The sequence below is a fragment of the Oncorhynchus mykiss genome, chromosome 7 (assembly GCF_057628025.1).
Source record: "Oncorhynchus mykiss isolate SJ-2025 chromosome 7, ASM5762802v1, whole genome shotgun sequence".
NCBI lineage: Eukaryota > Metazoa > Chordata > Actinopteri > Salmoniformes > Salmonidae > Oncorhynchus > Oncorhynchus mykiss.
The window spans coordinates 31,622,370-31,641,010 of NC_143028.1; the positions used below are offsets into that span (position 1 = coordinate 31,622,370).

The window sequence follows — 18,641 nt, forward strand, 5'->3', positions numbered from 1 at the left end:
GTTTTAGAGAGCGTTTGACAGTGATGAGGGGTGGTTGTTTGACCGCGGACCCATAGCGGATGCAGGCAATGAGGCAATGATCGCGGAGATCCTGAATGAAAACATCAGAGGTGTATTTGGAGGGAAAGTTGGTCAGGATAATATATATGAGTGTGCCCATGTTTCCGGATTTAGGGTTGTACCTGGTGGGTTCCATGATAATTTGTGTGAGATTTAGGGCATCTAGCTTAGATTGTAGGACTGCCAGAGTGTTAAGCATATCCCAGTTTAGGTCACCTAACAGAACAAACTCTGAAGATAGCTGGGGGGGCAATCAATTCACATATGGTGTCCAGGGCACAGCTGGGAGCTGAGGGGGGTCTATAACAGGCGGCAACAGTGAGAGACTTATTTCTGGAGAGATTCATTTTTAAAAGAAGCTCGAACTGTTTGGGCATAGACCTGGAAAGGAAGACAGAAGTTTGCAGGCTAACTCCTCCCCCTTTGGCAGTTCTATCTTGACGGAGGTTGTGGACAGGTGTCTTTTATACTAATAACAAGTTCAAACAGGTGCCATTAATACAAGTAACGAGTGGAGGACAGAGGAGCCTCTTAAAGAAGAAGTTACAGGTCTGTGAGAGCCAGAAATCTTGCTTATTTGTAGGTGACCAAATACTTATTTTCCACCATAATTTTCAAATAAATTCATAAAAAATCCTACAATGTGATTTTCTGGATTTTTTTTCCAAATTTTGTCTGTCATAGTTGAAGTGTACCTATGATAAATTACAGGCCTCTCTCATCTTTTTAAGTGGGAGAACTTGCACAATTGGTGGCTGACTAAATACTTTTTTGCCCCACTGTATACTTGCGTACTATTGTTTGTACAGATGAACATGGTACCTTCAGGCGTTTATGAATGAACCAGACTTGTGGAGGTCTACATTTTTTTCTTAGGTATTTGCTGATTTCTTTTGATTTTCCCATGATGTCAAGCAAAGAGGCACTGAGTTTGAAGGTAGGCCTTGAAATACATCCACAGGAACACCACCAACTGTATGCGAACATGTTTACGCAGGGCCCAGCTGTAAAAGCCTCAGTGTTCCTTGTTGAAATGAAGGTATAATAATAATAAAAATCGACTCAAATGATGTCAATTAGCCTATCAGAAGCTTTTAAAGCCATGACATAATTTTCTGGAATTTTCCAAGCTGTTTAAAGGCACAGTCAACTTAGTGTATGTAAACTCCTGACCCACTGTAATTGTGATACTTTGAATTATAAGTGAAATAATCTGTCTGTAAACAATTGTTGGCAAAATGACTTTTGTCATGCACAAAGTAACAAAGATAACCGACTTGCCAAAACTTGTTAACAAGAGATTTGTGGAGTGGTTGAAAAACAAGTTTTAATGACTCCAACCTAAGTGTATGTAAACTTCAGACTTCAACTGTAGGTATATGAAAAGTTAGGATAGCCTGAACATACGAAAGTTGGTTTGGTGTCTCTAACTTGAATGGTTCAAGAGTTACTGTTTGTGGGTTATTTCATGCAGATGCATGCACATTTATTTAATGATAATTGATAAAAGTGTTAAAGAATTTGAAGTTAGGCTAGCCTGAACATGTGAAAGTTGGTTTTGTGTCTCTAGCTTGAACGGTTCAGGAGTTGGTTGGTTATTTTATGCGAATTTCTGCACATTTACACTACCGGTCAAAAGTTTGTTTTATTTTTTACTATTTTCTACATCGTAGAATAATAGTGAAGACATCAAAACTATGAAATAACACATATGGAATCATGTAACCAAAAAAGTTGAGTATGTATTTGAGATTCTTCAAATAGCCGCTCTTTGCCTTGATGACCGCTTGACACACTCTTGGTATTCTCTGATCTTGATACCTTTCAGTGTCCCTTGCTAGTTTCTGTCCCACAATCTTGTTGTGCTCCATAAGGTGTTTCCATTCCCTCATGCTTGTGTACACAAAATTCTGCCGCTCTGGGGTATTAAAACACATTAATCATTACTACCAACACACAAACAGCGAGTGAGTTAGCGGAATAGATGGGTACCAAATTGAATTACCAAATAAGAGTAACATGAGTTATCTGAAAAGATTTGGCATGGGTCCTCAGATCCTCAAAAATTTCTACAGCTACACCATTGAGAGCATCCTTGACCGGTTGCATCACTACCTGGTATGACAACTGCTCAGCCTCCGACCGCAAGGCGCTACAGAGGGTAGTGCATACGGCCCAGTACATCACTGGGGCAGAACTCCCTGCCATCCAGGACCTCTACATCAGTCAGTGTCAGAGGAAAGCCTTAAAAATTGCCAAAGACTACAGCCACATAGTCACTTTACCCCCACATTGACTCAGTACCGGCACCCCTGTATATTGCCTCTTTATTGTTATTTTATTGTTGCTCTTTTATTTGAAAATGTTTTACTTTAGTTGATTTAGTAAATATTTTGTTAATTCTTATTTTTCTTAAAACTGTATTGTTGGGCTTGTAAGTAAGCATTTCACGGTAAGGTCAACACCTGTTGTATTCGACGCATGTGACAAATGAAATTTGATTTAGGTGTCAAGCTTATGGTCATGTAGCAGCAGTGTGTAGGAGGGAGATTCCTAGATGTGAGAAGTGTGCAAGATGACATGAGACAAAGGAATGTATAGCATCGGTGGAAAAAGTGTGTGTAAACTGTAGGAGTAACCATGGTTCTGGAGATAAGCGGTGTCCGGTGAGAGAAAGGCTGGTTGATATTGCCAGGATCAGAGGAGTGTAGAATATGTTGTGTGCTGAGACAGTGATGAGAGTAGTAGAGAAAGTGCCAAGGCTCAGGAGAAGACCAAAGTTTATTACAGAAACAGCGGGGCAGGCAAATGACAGGTTAAGGGCAGGCAGAGGTCAGTAATCCAGAGCAGAGTCCGAAAGGTACAGAACGGCAGGAGGGCTCAGGGTCATGGCAGGCAGAGGTCAGTAGTCCAGTAGTCCAGAGTGGTGTGACAAGGCAGGCAGAATGGTCAAAAACCGGGAGAGCTAGAAATGAGGCGACTCCAGGATTCTGGTCTTCTAGGCAGAGTTGCAAAGAAAAAGGAATGTCTCATACTGGCCAATATAAAGAAATCTAAGAAGGGCAAAAGAACACAGACACAGGACAGAGGAACTCTGCCTAGAAGGCCAGCATCCCGGAGTCGCATCTTCACTGTTGATGTTGAGACTGGTGTTTTACGGGTACTATTTAATGAAGCTGCTAGTTGAGGACTTGTGAGGCATCTGTTTCTCAAACTAGACTTGTCCTCTTACTCAGTTGTGCACCGGGGCCTCCCACTCCTCTTTCTATTCTGGTTAGAGACAGTTTGCTCTGTTCTGTGAAGGGAGTAGTACACAGCGTTGAACGAGATCTTCAGTTTCTTGGCAATTTCTCTCATGGAATAGCCTTCATTTCTCAGAACAAGAATAGACTGACGCGTTTCAGAAGAAAGGTCTTTGTTTCTGGCCATTTTGAGCTTGTAATCAAACCCACAAATGCTGATGCTCCAGATACTCAACTAGTCTAAAGAAGGCCCGTTTTATTGCTCCTTCAGCTTCGTTTTCAGCTGTGCTAACATAATTGCAAAGGGTTTTCTAATGATCATTTAGCCTTTTAAAATGATAAACTTGGATTAGCTAACACAACGTGCCATTGGAACACAGGAGTGATGGTTTCTGATAATAGCCTACTATGTAGATATTCAATTTAAAAAAATCTGCCATTTCCAGCTGCAATATTAATTTACAACATTAACAACGTCTACACTGTATTTCTGATGTTAAAGGCGGTCAAGCAGGAACCAATTGGATGCTCGAGGGGGGGGGGGGGGGGGGGGGGCGTTCCTGCAGATGCAGGACTGCCCACATGCAGGAACACCCCGAATTGCGGGTCGCAATCACACAGTATTGGAAGCCGGAGCCGAAGGGAATCTCGTTTTTCTTTATTTTATCCAAAGTGTAAGGTTCTCGTTATTTTCATTTTAGAAGTTATTGGATGCGTTCTCTCTGATTTTATCTTCCACGTTCAATGTAGATACCTCTCACGTGTGTGCGGTTTTGAGTCGATTGCGTTTGACAGTGCAGTGGCTTTCACCGTGAGCCAACTCAGCGTTTGGTTAGCCATGGAGCCAACGTTACTAATTAGCTAGCGATTTATTCTTACCATTATTAGTTAGCATTGGGTAAACCATTCGGAGGGTGGTTGACAAGCGGTATCGCTAACTAACCGCATACATATCGGCATTTCTTCAATTGTCTCGTAACCCATGATCTTGTCATCGATATTTTTTTTAGTCGAATTTGTTACGTTAGCTAACGTTGAAGATAATTAGCTAGCTAAAAGGAGCAGGTGAGCTGACACCTTGTTTGACAGCTAAGTTAACGTTACTGTTAGCGCTAGATAATAAGAAAAGGCTAACTTGGTTGCTGCGTATTGTCAGTGTGAACTGTCCGTTTAGCTAGCTAACGTTAAACATTTGGGAACTCAGCACTGCACTAGCAGCTGCTAGCTTACCCTACACTAATGTTAGCCTGTCTGTGTACCAGCAGTAGCTAACGCGTTAGCAGCCTTCAACTCGAAAAAACACCTATCGAAGAAGCTTTCATTGAGAGAAGACTCATCTAAACGGTAAGCGAGAGTTTTTCAAATCTTCTACCAACCACTGTAAATTAGCTAACTAACTAGCTAGTCTACCTAATGTACTTGCCAGAATATACCGACCCTATCGTGAAGCTATTTTACACTGAGCTGCACTGAAGTCTGAACTCAATCATGGCTACATTAAGACACAATGGAGCTGGTGTGAGATATGGGTTGGAAAACGTACCTCAATGTAGGGATGGGATATGCCACTGTACTCCAAATCGTACCTTTTATCAACACTGCTCTTTAAATACTGCTAGTTTTCCCTGAAAACTGCCCTTTTTGTCCTCATGTTAACTAGCAGTAGCCAACAGCAGCCATTATGAAATTACATGTTGGGTTGAACAACAAATGAGCTGATTGGCTGACACTGCCATTCCAAAATGGTTGCGGTGGCTCCTGCTAGTTAGCATTATGACGAAAAGGGCAGTTTTCCTGGAAAACTAGCAGTATTTCAATCTTCTCGATGTGTCCGTGTGGATGAAGTTAACTTGGAGTACAGTGGCATATCCCATTCCTGCATTGAGGAAAGTTTTCTGACCCATATCTCCTGTCGGCTCCAGTGTATTTAATGTAAACATGATTGCACTCCGAACTCCGTGTATTGGCATGCGGCACTTGGGGTGGACACCCACCTCAATCAATGAGAGAAGATTTGAAATGGACAAGATGGTGGCGGAAACATTGGATTACTTCATGGAGCAAAACATTTATTTCATTTAATAACGTAGCATTTTTTTTCAATTCAAATTAATCCTCTGCAACAAGACATGGAAATTTAGAAGACGTGTTGTCTTCCAAGTCGCTGTGCTATGCTTTACACAAACTACCTTGTAACGGCTGTATGGAAGTGTAGCTATATTTTGTTATGGTCTCAACATATGCACAGTGCCAAGCACTGTGTGTGTGTGTGTGTGTGTTAGTCATTGCCCCTCTACCTGTATTTTTGGGAGAATTGTTGATTTCTGGATGCATTGTTGGATACCCTACATATCATACAGTTTACTAGGAACTGTGTTGTGGGATGGATTGAAAGCTTTACTGGAAATATAGCCTCAGCCTGAGCCTACATGTTTTGGGAAGCACTATTCAAATACTCTTAGTTGTAAAGGGGATCAAATACCCATCATAGACTATACAGCCTAAACTAACGGTACTCCACAATCTGGTTTGAATATCACAGAATAGCATGGTCTATTAGATTAGTTAATGTAGCCAACTTCAGTCCCCCCCCCCCCCCCCCAAACTCATCTTGCCTAATGAGCACATAAGAGATTGGATAGGAAAAGCATGTAGTGCAGATGAATGTACGCTGCTCACTCCCTGTGCAGCAGCAGCATATAGTAAATTGGTGTCAGAATGTTATGGGTGGGGCATGTGGTTTTTAGAGAGTAGCTTGTGTGGTTTTAGGGACAGGCTTGTCTTCAGAAGGTTAACCATTGATTCAACAGTCTGCTCCTAATGAAGCGGCAGTGTGGTGGGAGTTGCCTGCTGTGGCTGCCTGTCTCTGTCATCCACCTCAATTTGCTATTGCACTGGTGGCTGTACCCTAACTATCATTTGGTACATAAACACACGTAAATATGCAGTTTCCCTTATTTGAGCCTGTTTAGTTTAAATTTTTTTGTTGGAACATGAAAAGGCTCAAAAGAGACATCTGATTTTCTATCCTTAGTTTGTACCATGTGTTATCTAGCCACATTTAAAATGTTTATTTTAATTTATAGATGAACTGGTTTGACTAGATTAGACATACAATTGATAGGCCTATAGATGGAAGTTGTATATCATAAATATAATTCTTTGAGATGGTGATTTGATAGCCCTGAGTAATTGTGATTCAAAGTGATGAGTCATCTCATTCTGTTCTACCCTATTCAAAAACACTTACATATTGTGTCTTGCCTATTCTCCCTCTGAATGGCACACAATCCATGTCAAGGCTTAACAACTCTTCTTTAACCTGTCTCCTCCCCTTCATCTACACTGATTTGAAGTGGATTTAACAAGTGACATCAATAAGGGATCATAATATTCACCTGCTCAGTCTGTCATGGAAAGAGCATGTGTCCTAATGTTTTGTATCATATCTATCTGAGAACTAAAAATCACCTAAATTAAAGCTAGACAGGAAGATCTGAAAATACCCATATCAGTGTTAATTTTATGTTTGAGCAAAGAACACAGCATAAGCCATGGCAAAATTAATTGAATTCCATGAAACTTGCTTTAAAACTGCATTTTTCACTCAGCTGCATTGCAAAATGGGAGTAATTGCAGGAAATCAGCTTTAAAAACAGAAATAAAAAAAATCTTGGCTCCATGGATAAATTTGTAGAATTGCAGGAAGTTGGCTTAAAAATGCAACTGTTTCTATAACTTTTTGATCTGGATAAAATCCTGGGGTAGATTCACCGCCATAGAACCCTATCCCTACTCATCAGTTTGTCTACCTGAGATCTGCTTCTGTGTTTGCAGCAGCAGCGGCAGTGGAGATGGTGGCTTTTTCTAGAGAGACGTGAAGAGATATTTATAGATCTTTGCCTGAGCACAGATCTGGTGCTACTGCTGCTTCTCTCTTTCTCCTCCTCTTTCCCCCCTCTCTCTATTCATCCTCTCCCTCCCTCTCCTTCTATCTACCCCCTCGATTTATCTGTGTATCTCTCCTTCTCGCTGTCTTTCCCTCCACGCCTTGTTAGATGTATATAATCCTTCCACTGCTTGCTAGATGTAAATAATTGATCAGACCTGGAGGCTGGGAGGGAATAGGTGACTGGTTGCAGGGCTCTGGGTCCAGGTTTACATTGGGCGTGTGTGTGTTGGTTGCATGGCTGTGGGTCCAGACTGGATCAGACCTGCCATTGCTGTCAGTAGCTCGACTTCCATCCAATTGAGGACAAATTTGAATGCGAATATTCTAAAATCTGTATGAAAACAATATGCACATTGTCCCACAAGATGTTTCCATCAATTGTACTTTTTTGCGGATGAAAAGCTGTGCGTGATGATGTAGTGCACATGAAAATAACTTTTTAAATTCACATGTATGGAATTTACAAAATACAAGTTACTGGTTTTATCCCCAAAAAAGATTGTGTTATATAGCGACTGTTCCCACTCTGGTCTTGGCACGTGTGCTCTTGCCAACAGCTCCACAGATACAGTGCAGGTATAGCCTACATGATGACATTGTTATGGACAAAGTAGCAAGATCATTTTTTTTTGTCAAACTGCAGTCAAGAATCGATCATCATGTCACCAGAATAAGACCCTCAATATTTATTGGAAAGGAGCATCATCACTGTGCACTTTCACCACCCTGTGAAGTATATCACTTATTTAATCTGTAATTTTTAGCCTAATAAACTGCATGCTTTCCCAAATCGTAGGGGGAGGACCCCACAACATATGTTGGCATATGGCGTGACTCCAAGTTACTTTGGTATGATGGTTATTATATAAATATTTCACAAAATAATTTCTCACCGCCAATTCTAGCAATTCTATTTTACAGGCAGATTGTCTAGCATTGTCTAGCATATTTTATTTTGTCGACATTTGGTAAGTTTACAGACATTAGCTGTTTCAGTCAGGCCTGTCGTGACATTATTTTATTCAGTCAACATGTACTTTTATCGCAGAAAAAGGTTGGGGGGGGGGGGGGAACTGGTTTGTGCTGCAAAGGAGAGGATTGAGGCAGCAAACCACTCACTGGGAGAAGACATGAACCAGTATCGATGGGGAGAGAAACTGGATCATCAGTCATCACTATTAGAGCTGATATTTCAGTCACAAGATGTCCAAACAAAAGCACGCAATAAATCCATTGTTGTGAGATGTATACATTTGGGGCAGCAGGTTTTTTTTTTAATTTTGGAATATTGATAAGTGGCAGTTGATGTCAAGTGCGCGTTGTCTCTGCTAATTTAGGTTAAAACACTTAACAGACTAGATTGATCACTATTGAACACAAGGGCAAGTGGCAACTCGATAAAGGGGTTATGGGCCATGTGTTTGGTTTGAGATTCAGCCTGTGACTACATTTGATAGAACGTCATAGCCCCCTAGCGTTCATACGGAACTGGACTATCATACGCAATAGGACCAAAATCTGCACGTGGAGTTGTAATGTTTTGATTTTGTTTGAATTAAGCAACAATATTGTACATTTTAACTAGCCTAAAATTTGCCATATTTTTGTCATGAGAGCGTGTGCGCATGCATGCATACATAACGGTGTCTGCATGTGAGAGAGGTGCATGCAGTTCATACTAGAGGTCGACCGATTTAATCGGAATGGCTGAATAATTAGGGCCGATTTCAAGTTTTCAAAACAATCGGTAATCGGTATTTTTGGACACCGATTTGCCTTTTTTTATTTTATTATTATTATTATTATAATATATATATATTTTACACCTTTTATTTAACAAGGCAAGTCAGTTAAGAACATATTCTTATTTTCAATGACGGCCTAGGAACGGTGGGTTAACTGCCTCGTTCAGGGGCAGAACGACAGATTTTTACCATGTCAGCTCAGGGATTCGTTTTGCAACCTTCCGGTTACTAGTCCAACGCTCTAACCACCTGCCTTACATTGCACTCCACGAGGAGTCTGCGTGGCAGGCTTGATTACCTGTTACGCGAGGGCAGCAAGAAGCCAAGGTAAGTTGCTTGCTAGCATTAAACTTATCTTATAAAAAAACAATAAATCTTAACATAATCACTAGTTAACTACACATGGTTGATGATATTACTATGTTATCTAGCGTGTCCTGCGTTGCATATAATTGATGCAGAGCCTGTTAATTTCTCATTGAATCACAGCCTACTTCGACAAACGTGTGATGATTTAACAAGCGCGTTTGCGAAGAAAATCACTGTTGTTGCACCAACCATAAACATAAATGCCTTTCTTTAAAATCAATACACAAGTATATATTTTTTAACCTGCATATTTAGTTAATATTGCCTGCCAACATGAATTTCTTATAACTATGGAAATTGTCACTTCTCTTGCGTTCCGTGCAAGTATATGCAGCAGTTTGGGCAGCCTGGCTCATTGCGAACTGTGTGAAGTCCATTTATTCCTAACAAAGGCCATAATTATTTTGCCAGAATTGTACATAATTATGGCATAACAATGTAACAGCAATATTTAGACTTAGGGATGCCATCTGTTAGATAAAATATGGAACAATTCCGTATTTCACTGAAAGAATAAACGTTTTATTTTCAAAATGATAGTTTCCGGATTTGACCATATTAATGACCTAAGGCTCGTATTTCTGTGTGTTATGTTATAATTAAGTCTATGATTTGATAGAAGCATTCTGACTGAGCAGCGGCAGGCTCGTAAGCATTCATTCAAACAGCACTTTCGTGCGTTTGCCAGCAGCTCTTCGCAATGCTTCAAGCATTGCGCTGTTTATGACTTCAAGCCTATCAACTCCCGAGATTAGGCTGGTGTAACCGATGTGAAATGGCTATCTAGTTAGCGCTAATAGCATTTCAAACGTCACTTGCTCTGAGACTTGGAGTAGTTGTTCCCCTTGATCTGCAAGGGCCGCGGCTTTTGTGGAGCAATGGGTAACGATGCTTCGAGGGTGGCGGTTGTCGATGTGTTCCTGGTTCGAGCCCAGGTAGGGGCGAGGAGAGGGACGGAAGCTATACTGTTACACTGGCAATACTAAAGTGCCTATAAGAACATCCAATAGTCAAAGGTATATGAAATACAAATGGTATAGAGAGAAATATTCCTATAATAACTACAACCTAAAACTTCTTACCTGGGAATATTAAAGACTCATGTTAAAATGAACCACCAGCTTTCATATGTTCATAAGCTTTCATAGCTTTCTTACATGGCACATATTGCACTTTTACTTTGTTCTCCAACACTTTGTTTTTGCATTATTTAAACCAAATTGAACATGTTTCATTATTTATTTGAGGATAAATTGATTTGATGTATTATATTAAGTTAAAATAAGTGTTTGTTCAGTATTGTTGTAATTGTCATTATTACAAATAAATAAATACATTTAAAAAAGATAATCGGCTGAGTAATCGGTATTGGCTTTTTTGGCCCTCCAATAATTGGTATCGGTGTTGAAAAATCATAATCGGTCGACCTCTAGTTCATACCTGTGTGTGCGCGAGAGAGTGTTAGACCTGGGTGGTATCCAGATTGTCTTCCAACCGACCTTGTGCCATACCGGCATATTCGGTAATACCGGCACTGAACACAAGGGGTTCTTAAAAAAAAAAAACTGAGCCTTTGCTCCAAAGGTTAGCAGTGCTAACAAATGCATATAAAATGCAATAGAGCATGCTAACTAAATGCTAATGAGTGCATTGCAAACAATTTATATAGTGTCTGACCTAAAGTATTTGCAGGACAGACATCCCAGCTCATATTTATACAAGTAACCAAAAAATGATTTGCTGTTACCAAGCAATGCTTGGTTTTGGAAGAAGCCCACCACTAAATAGCATGTTATCAGCATGTTAAATGTGCAACTGTTGGGGAAAAAATTCTAGACCACCTTTACCTACATACCCCAACCAGAAGCCATGGATTACAGGCAACATCCACACTGAGCTAAAGGCTAGAGCTGCCACTTTCAAGGAGCGGGACTCTAACCCAGAAGCTTATAAGAAATCCTGCTATGCCCTTCGACGATCCATAAAACAGGCAAAGCATCAAAACAGGACTAAGATCGAATCATACTACATCGGCTCTGACGCTCGTCGAATGTGGCAGGGCCTGCAAGCCATTGCAGATTACAAAGGGAAGCACAGCCAAGAGCTGCCCAGTGACACATGCCAACAGACAAGCTAAACTACTTCTATGCTTGCTACGAGGCATGTAACACTGAAACATGCTTGGGAGCATCAGCTGGAAGACTGTGTGATCATTCTCTCCTCAGCCGATATAAGTAAGACCTTAAGACAGGTTAACATTCACAAGGCCGCAGGGCCAGACGGATTACCAGGACGTGAACTCCGAGCATGCGCTGACCAACTGGCAAGTCTCTTCACTGCCATTTTCAACCTCTCCCTGTCTGAGTCTGTAATACCAACATGTTTTTTAAGCAGACCACCATAGTGCCTGTGCCCAAGAACACTAAGGTAACCTGCCTAAATGACTACCGACCTGTAGCACTCACGTCTGTAGCCATGAAGTGCTTTGAAAGGCTGGTCATGGCTCACTTCAACACCATTATCCCAGAAACTGTAGACCCACTACAGTTTGCATACCGACCAACAGATCCACAGATGATGCAATCTCTATTGCACTCCGCACTGCCCTTTCCCACCTGGATAAAAGGAACACCTATGTGAGAATGCTATTCATTGACTACAGCTTAGCATTCAACACCATAGTGCCCTCAAAGCTTACCACTTTGTATGATATGTATGATTTTCTCCTTCCTTTTGAGCCCACGGCAAGAAGGCACCAGAGCCTACCGTTATAATGGGTTCTCTCTAGATAACACAGTACATGGAAAGCATGAGGTGTGGCTAACATTTGCAAGCTTGAGCTAGCATACACACTCCGTACCACAGAGTAGATCCTCCATATGACATTGAGAAATAGTGCATTGTAGGTAGTTTAGAAGATATCTGGAAATAAGTGAATAAATATGTAATAACGCAAAAACATAACTGTTTGTTCTACACTAACTTTTGTCTGAAAATTAAATGTACATTTTACTCTACTACGTTACCCACTCCAGTCAGCAGATGGCGGTGTGGGAATTTAAGGCAATGCTGTTGGTGTGATGTAAAATCTAGTGGACGGAACGCTTCTTTCAACAGCAGCAACAGTTTGTCCGCCACCTCGGTAGCTTGCTAGCCAAAATAGCCAAACCAATAAAGCTCTTTAGATGCTTTAGTGTATATTAGCCACGGTGTTTTAAACCCTCGTCTGTCGTCTAGTTAGTTATCCGATTTAAATTCATATTTACGGTGTTGTTGTTATTAGTCAGCTAGCGGGCTGGTTAAGTTAGCAATGACCTAGCTAGCTAACATCCTCGACCATGCGGTCACTAAACTACTCTCCTCCTGCTAAAGAAGAGGACGGAGGAAGAGGATATCACAGTAAAACAAGAAATAGAGTGAGGCTGTTACAGTTCAAAATTAAGACGCGTTGAGTGAAAGAAGGATTTTACTGTAAAAGAAGTGGAGGATGTAGTTTATGGAGTGAAAGAGGAGGAGGGGGAGATGATTGTTACATGGATAAAGGAGGAAGAAGAGGAGGAAACTGGATATCTGGGGCCCGTTTCCAAAACACATTTTAAGGCATCCAATGATGAACTTCGCCGTATGATGGTTTTGAGTACTGCACTTTGTGACATCAGATGATGTAAGAAGGGCTTTATAAATACACTGCTCAAAAAAATAAAGGGAACTCCAAGTCAATCACACTTCTGTGAAATCAAACTGTCCACTTAGGAAGCAACACTGATTGACAATAAATTTCACATGCTGTTGTGCAAATGGACTAGACAACAGGTGGAAATTATAGGCAATTAGCAAGACACCCCCAAAAAGGAGTGGTTCTGCAGGTGGTGACCACAGACCACTTCTCAGTTCCTATGCTTCCTGGCTGATGTTTTGGTCACTTTTGAATGCTGCCGGTGCTTTCACTCTAGTGGTAGCATGAGACGGAGTCTACAACCCACACAAGTGGCTCAGGTAGTGCAGCTCATCCAGGATGGCACATCAATGCGAGCTGTGGCAAGAAGGTTTGCTGTGTCTGTCAGCGTAGTGTCCAGAGCATGGAGGTGCTACCAGGAGACAGGCCAGTACATCAGGAGACATACACTTAGGTTGGAGTCATTAAAACTCCGACTTTGTGCAAGGAGGAGCAGGAGGAGCACTGCCAGAGCCCTGCAAAATGACCTCCAGCAGGCCACCAATGTGCATGTGTCTGCTCAAACGGTCAGAAACGGACTCCATGAGGGTGGTATGAGGGCCCGATGTCCACAGATGGGGGGTTGTGCTTACAGCCCAACACCGTGCAGGACGTTTGGCATTTGCCAGAGAACACCAAGATTGGCAAATTCGCCACTGGCGCCCTGTGCTCTTCACAGATGAAAGCAGGTTCACACTGAGCACATGTGAGAGACGTGACAGAGTCTGGAGACGCCGTGGAGAACGTTCTGCTGCCTGCAACATCCTCCAGCTTGCCGGTGGGTCAGTCATGGTGTCGGGTGGCATTTCTTTGGGGGGGCGCACAGCACTCCATGTGCTCGCCAGAGGTAGCCTGACTGCCATTAGGTACCGAGATGAGATCCTCAGACCCCTTGTGAGACCATATGCTGGTGCGGTTGGCCCTGGGTTCCTCCTAATGCAAGACCATGCAAGACCTCATGTGGCTGAAGTGTGTCAGCAGTTCCTGCAAGAGGAAGGCATTGATGCTATGGACTGGCCCGCCCGTTCCCCAGACCTGAATCCAATTGAGCACATCTGGGACATCATGTCTCGCTCCATCCACCAAAGCCACGTTGCACCACAGACTGTCCAGGAGTTGGCGGATGCTTTAGTCCAGGTCTGGGAGGAGATCCCCCAGGAGACCATCCGCCACCTCATCAGGAGCATGCCCAGGCGTTGTAGGGAGGTCATACAGGCACGGAGGCCACACACACTACTGAGCGTCATTTTGACTTGTTTGAAGGACATTACATCAAAGTTGGATCAGCCTGTAGTGTGGTTTTCCACTTTAATTTTGACTCCAAATCCAGACCTCCATGCGTTGATAAATTTGATTTCCATTGATAAGTTTTGTGTGATTTTGTTGTCAGCACATTACACTATGTAAAGAAAAAAGTATTTAATAAGAATATTTCATTCATTCTGATCTAGGATGTGTTATTTTAGTGTTCCCTTTATTTTTTTGAGCAGTGTACATTTGATTGATTGGTGAACAATCTAAGGACCCTGGGAGTAAACACCTCCCTCTGCAACTGGATCCTGGACTTCCTGACAGGCCACCCCCAGGTGGTAAGGGTAGTTAACAACACATCCGCAATGATGATCCTCAATAAGTGGGCCCCTCAGTTGGTGTGTGCTCAGTCCCTCTACTCCCTTTTCACTCATGACTGCACGACTCCAAGACCACCATTAAGTTAGCTGATGACACAACAGCTGTAGGCCTGATCACCGATAACGATGAGACAGCCTATAGGGAGGAGGTGTGAGACCTGACCGTGTGGTGCAAGGACAACAATCTCTCCCTCAACGTGACCAAGACAAAGGAGATGATTGTGGATTACAGTAAAGGGAGGACCGAGCACGCCCCCATTCTCATCGATGGGGCTGTAGTGGAGCAGGTTGAAAGCTTCTAGTTCCTTGGCGTCCACATCACCAACAAACTAACATGGTCCAAGCACTACAAGACAGTCGTGATGATGGCACGACAAAACGTATTCCCCCTCAGGAGACTGAAAATATTTGTCATGGGCTCTACAGCTGCACCATCGAGAGCATCCTGACAGGTTGCATCACTGCCTGGAATGGCAACTGCTCGGCCTCCAACCGCAAGGCACTACAGAGGGTGGTGCGTATTAGAGGTCGACTGATTATGATTTTTCAAAACCGATACCGATTATTGGAGTACCAAACAAAGCAGATACCGATTAATCTGCCGATTTTTATTTATTTGTATTAATGACAATTACAACAATACTGAATGAACACTTATTTTAACTTAATATAATACATCAATAAAATCAATTTAGCCTCAAATAATGAAACATGTTCAATTTGGTTTAAATAATGCAAAAACAAAGTGTTGGAGAAGAAAGTAAAAGTGCAATATTTGCCATGTAAGAAAGCTAACGTTTAAGTTCCTTGCGCAGAACATGAGAACATATGAAAGCTGGTGGTCCCTTTTAACATGAGTCTTCAATATTCCCTGGTAAGAAGTTTTAGGTTGTAGTTATTATCGTAATTATAGGACTATTTCTCTCTATACCATTTGTATTTCATTAACCTTTGACTATTGGATGTTCTTATAGGCACTTTAGTATTGCCAGTGTAACAGTATAGCTTCCGTCCCTATCCTCGCTCGAATCAGGAACACAACGACAACAGCCACCCTCGAAGCAGCGTTACCCATGCAGAGCAAGGGGAACAACCACTCCAAGGCTCAGAGCGAGCGAGTGACGTTTGAAACGCTATTAGCCCGCGCTAACTAGCCAGCCATTTCACTTCGGTTACACCAGCCTCATCTTGGGAGTTGATATGCTTGAAGTCATAAACAGCGCAATGCTTGACGCACAACGAAGAGCTGCTGGCAAAACGCACTAAAGTGCTGTTTGAAAGAATGTTTACGCGCCTGCTTCTGCCTACCACCACTCAGTCAGATACTTAGATACTTGTATGCTCACTCCGATTATACACGCTAGATAATATCTAGTAATATCATCAACCATGTGTAGTTAACTAGTGATTATGATTGATTGTTTTTTATAAGATAAGTTTAATGCTAGCTAGCAACTTACCTTGGCTTACTGCATCCACGTAATAGGCAGTCTCCTTGTGGAGCCGGGGCCGAGTTTCCTGCCTTCCAGGACCTCTATACTAGGCGGTGTCAGAGGAAGGTCCTAAAAATTGTCAGACTCCAGCCACCTTTGTCACTCCGTTTTCTCTGCTACCGCATGGCAAGCGGTACAGGAGTGCCAAGTCTAGGTCCAAATGGCTTCAAAACAACTTCCAAGCCATAAGACTCCTGAACATCTAATCAAATGGCTACCCAGACAATATTTTCATTGACCCTCCCCTCTGGAACGCTGCTGCTACTCTGTTATTATCTATGCATAGGCGCTTTAATACCTCTACCTACGTGTACTTATAACCTCGACACCCGCACATTGACTCTGTACTGGTACCCCCTGTATATAGCCCCGCTATTGTTATTAAATGCTGCTCTTTAATAATTTGTTATTCTTATCTGACTTTTGTTTGTTATTTTCTTAACTGCATTGTTGGTTAAGGGCTTGTAAGTAAGCATTGTATTCGGCGCATCTGACAAATACAATTAGATTTTATTTAAATTAGAAGAAATTTATGCACAACTGCAGAGAATTTAGCACATTTTATACAGTTAAAGTGGATCTGACAGCGTTTTAACTATGCAAATATTTAACAAACAGACAGCATGTAAGTAAAACATATCATATTCCCAGTTTATGCTACGAAACCAACTTTATAAGTGGTTTTAAAAATAGATTCTAATTGACTCAATTCCATGACGTACAGTAAGACATTGTTTGCAGAATAGGTAGATGCAGTTCAATGCATGAGTAATATAGTTCCCCAATACAATTCTTAGTAGTCCAAAAAATACTGCTATCAGGTTGTAAATCACAGCTGGCCTGGTGTATCGTTTGCTTCCTCCACCCATTCAGGATTCACTGTTTTAGTTTCAGTTTTCAGACAAGTGAAGAAGCCGAATGTGGAGGTCCTGGGCTGGCGTGGTTACACGTGGTCTGTGGTTGTGATGCCGGTTGGACGTGCTGCCAGGTTCTCTAAAACAATGTTGAATGCAGCTTATGGTAGAGAAATGAACATGCAATTCTCTGGCAACAGCTCTGGTGGACGTTTATTCATGCCAATTGCACCCTCCCTCAAAACTTGAGACATCTTTGGCATTGTTGAATGATAACTGCACTTTTTTAAAGTGGCCTTTTGTTGTCCCAAGCACAAGGTGCATCTGTGTAGTGTCCAGACTGTTTAATCCGCTCGTTGATATGCCAGTTGTTAGGTGGATGAATTATCGTTGCAAAGGAGAAATGCTCACTAAAAGGGTGTAAACAAATTTGTGCACATAGTATGAGGGGAAATAAGCTTTTTGTGCGTATGGAACATATTTGGTATTTTTTTTATTTCAGCTCATGAAACACTTTACATGTTGCTTTTATTTTTGTAGAAGGTAAATAAAAAATCCAAACTGTTCCATGAATCAATACCGGTATATAGTCAAATATGGTATATTGCCCAGCCCTATGTTACGCTGCATGTGGACATTGCACAAATATGGACAGCTTGAGTGTAGATGCATTTATTAACACAAGATTTTTGGGCCAAAGACAAAAAATGATGCTGTAAATTGGCTATCATAGTGATTTACAGCATGTTAACACTTCCCTAGAAAATCAAAATAAGTTGTTTGGAGTACAACCACAGAACAAGGAGAATAAATATCTTTGATACAACTTCAGCTGTCCCAGAACTAGTATGGCATTCTATTTTTATGGTCTATTAGGATTTGGCTGTCTAACCACACATTGACATACACAGCTCTCTGGGTGAGGTTCTGTCTTCTGTGCTCAAGTGGGTGATGAAGTCCATTCCTACTATTTAATGCAGAGGTCTCCAACCTTCTCTAGCTCTTTTCCATGTCCTTAGTGCACTACTTTCTCTTGTACACTCTTTTCTACCTAATATACCTGGGTAAAATAAAGATCAATAAACAACTCTGGAGGGGGGCAAAACAATTTGAATTCACACCCCCAAAATTGTTTTGTTTTCCCTGGTTTTAGACTTTTTTGTTAAATTACAATTGTTCATATAGACAATTGGATGTTCTGATTCCATGTCAATGCACAACTCAGACTACCAATTTTTTTTTTTTTTAGGTTTTCAAAGAAAACTAACATACAGTTGAAAGTCAGAAGTTTACATACGTTTTAAACTCAGTTTTTCACAATTCCTGACATTTAATCCTAGTAAAAATGCCCTGTCTGAGGTCAGTTAGGATCAACACCTTATTTTAAGGATGTGAAATGTCAAGGGGGTTGAGAACTTCCGCAAGCCACTGTACATACAGTTGAAGTTCACATACACTTAGGTTGGAGTCATTAAAACTAGTTTTTGAACCACTCCACAAATTTCTTGTTATCAAACTATACTTTTGGCAAGTCAGTTAGGACATCTACTTTGTGCATGACACGAGTAATATTTACAAAA

The 18,641-nt window shown here is 41.5% G+C and overlaps 1 protein-coding gene across 48 annotated transcripts in view; it reads left to right on the plus strand.

The window, feature by feature from the left end:
- The first annotated feature begins 3,866 nt into the window (after positions 1-3,866).
- The window catches only part of LOC110527697 (R3H domain-containing protein 2), an 80,613-nt gene continuing 65,838 nt past the window's right edge, over positions 3,867-18,641 (plus strand). For 8 of the 48 annotated variants that reach the window (XM_090240675.1, XM_090240683.1, XM_090240707.1 and 5 more), the window contains exon 1: positions 3,889-4,646. The gene's annotated coding sequence lies outside the window, so the exon portion shown is untranslated. Of the gene's footprint in view, positions 4,647-18,641 lie in introns of all 48 variants that reach the window. The other 40 variants (XM_021609142.3, XM_090240677.1, XM_090240682.1 and 37 more) reach the window with 11 other exon arrangements.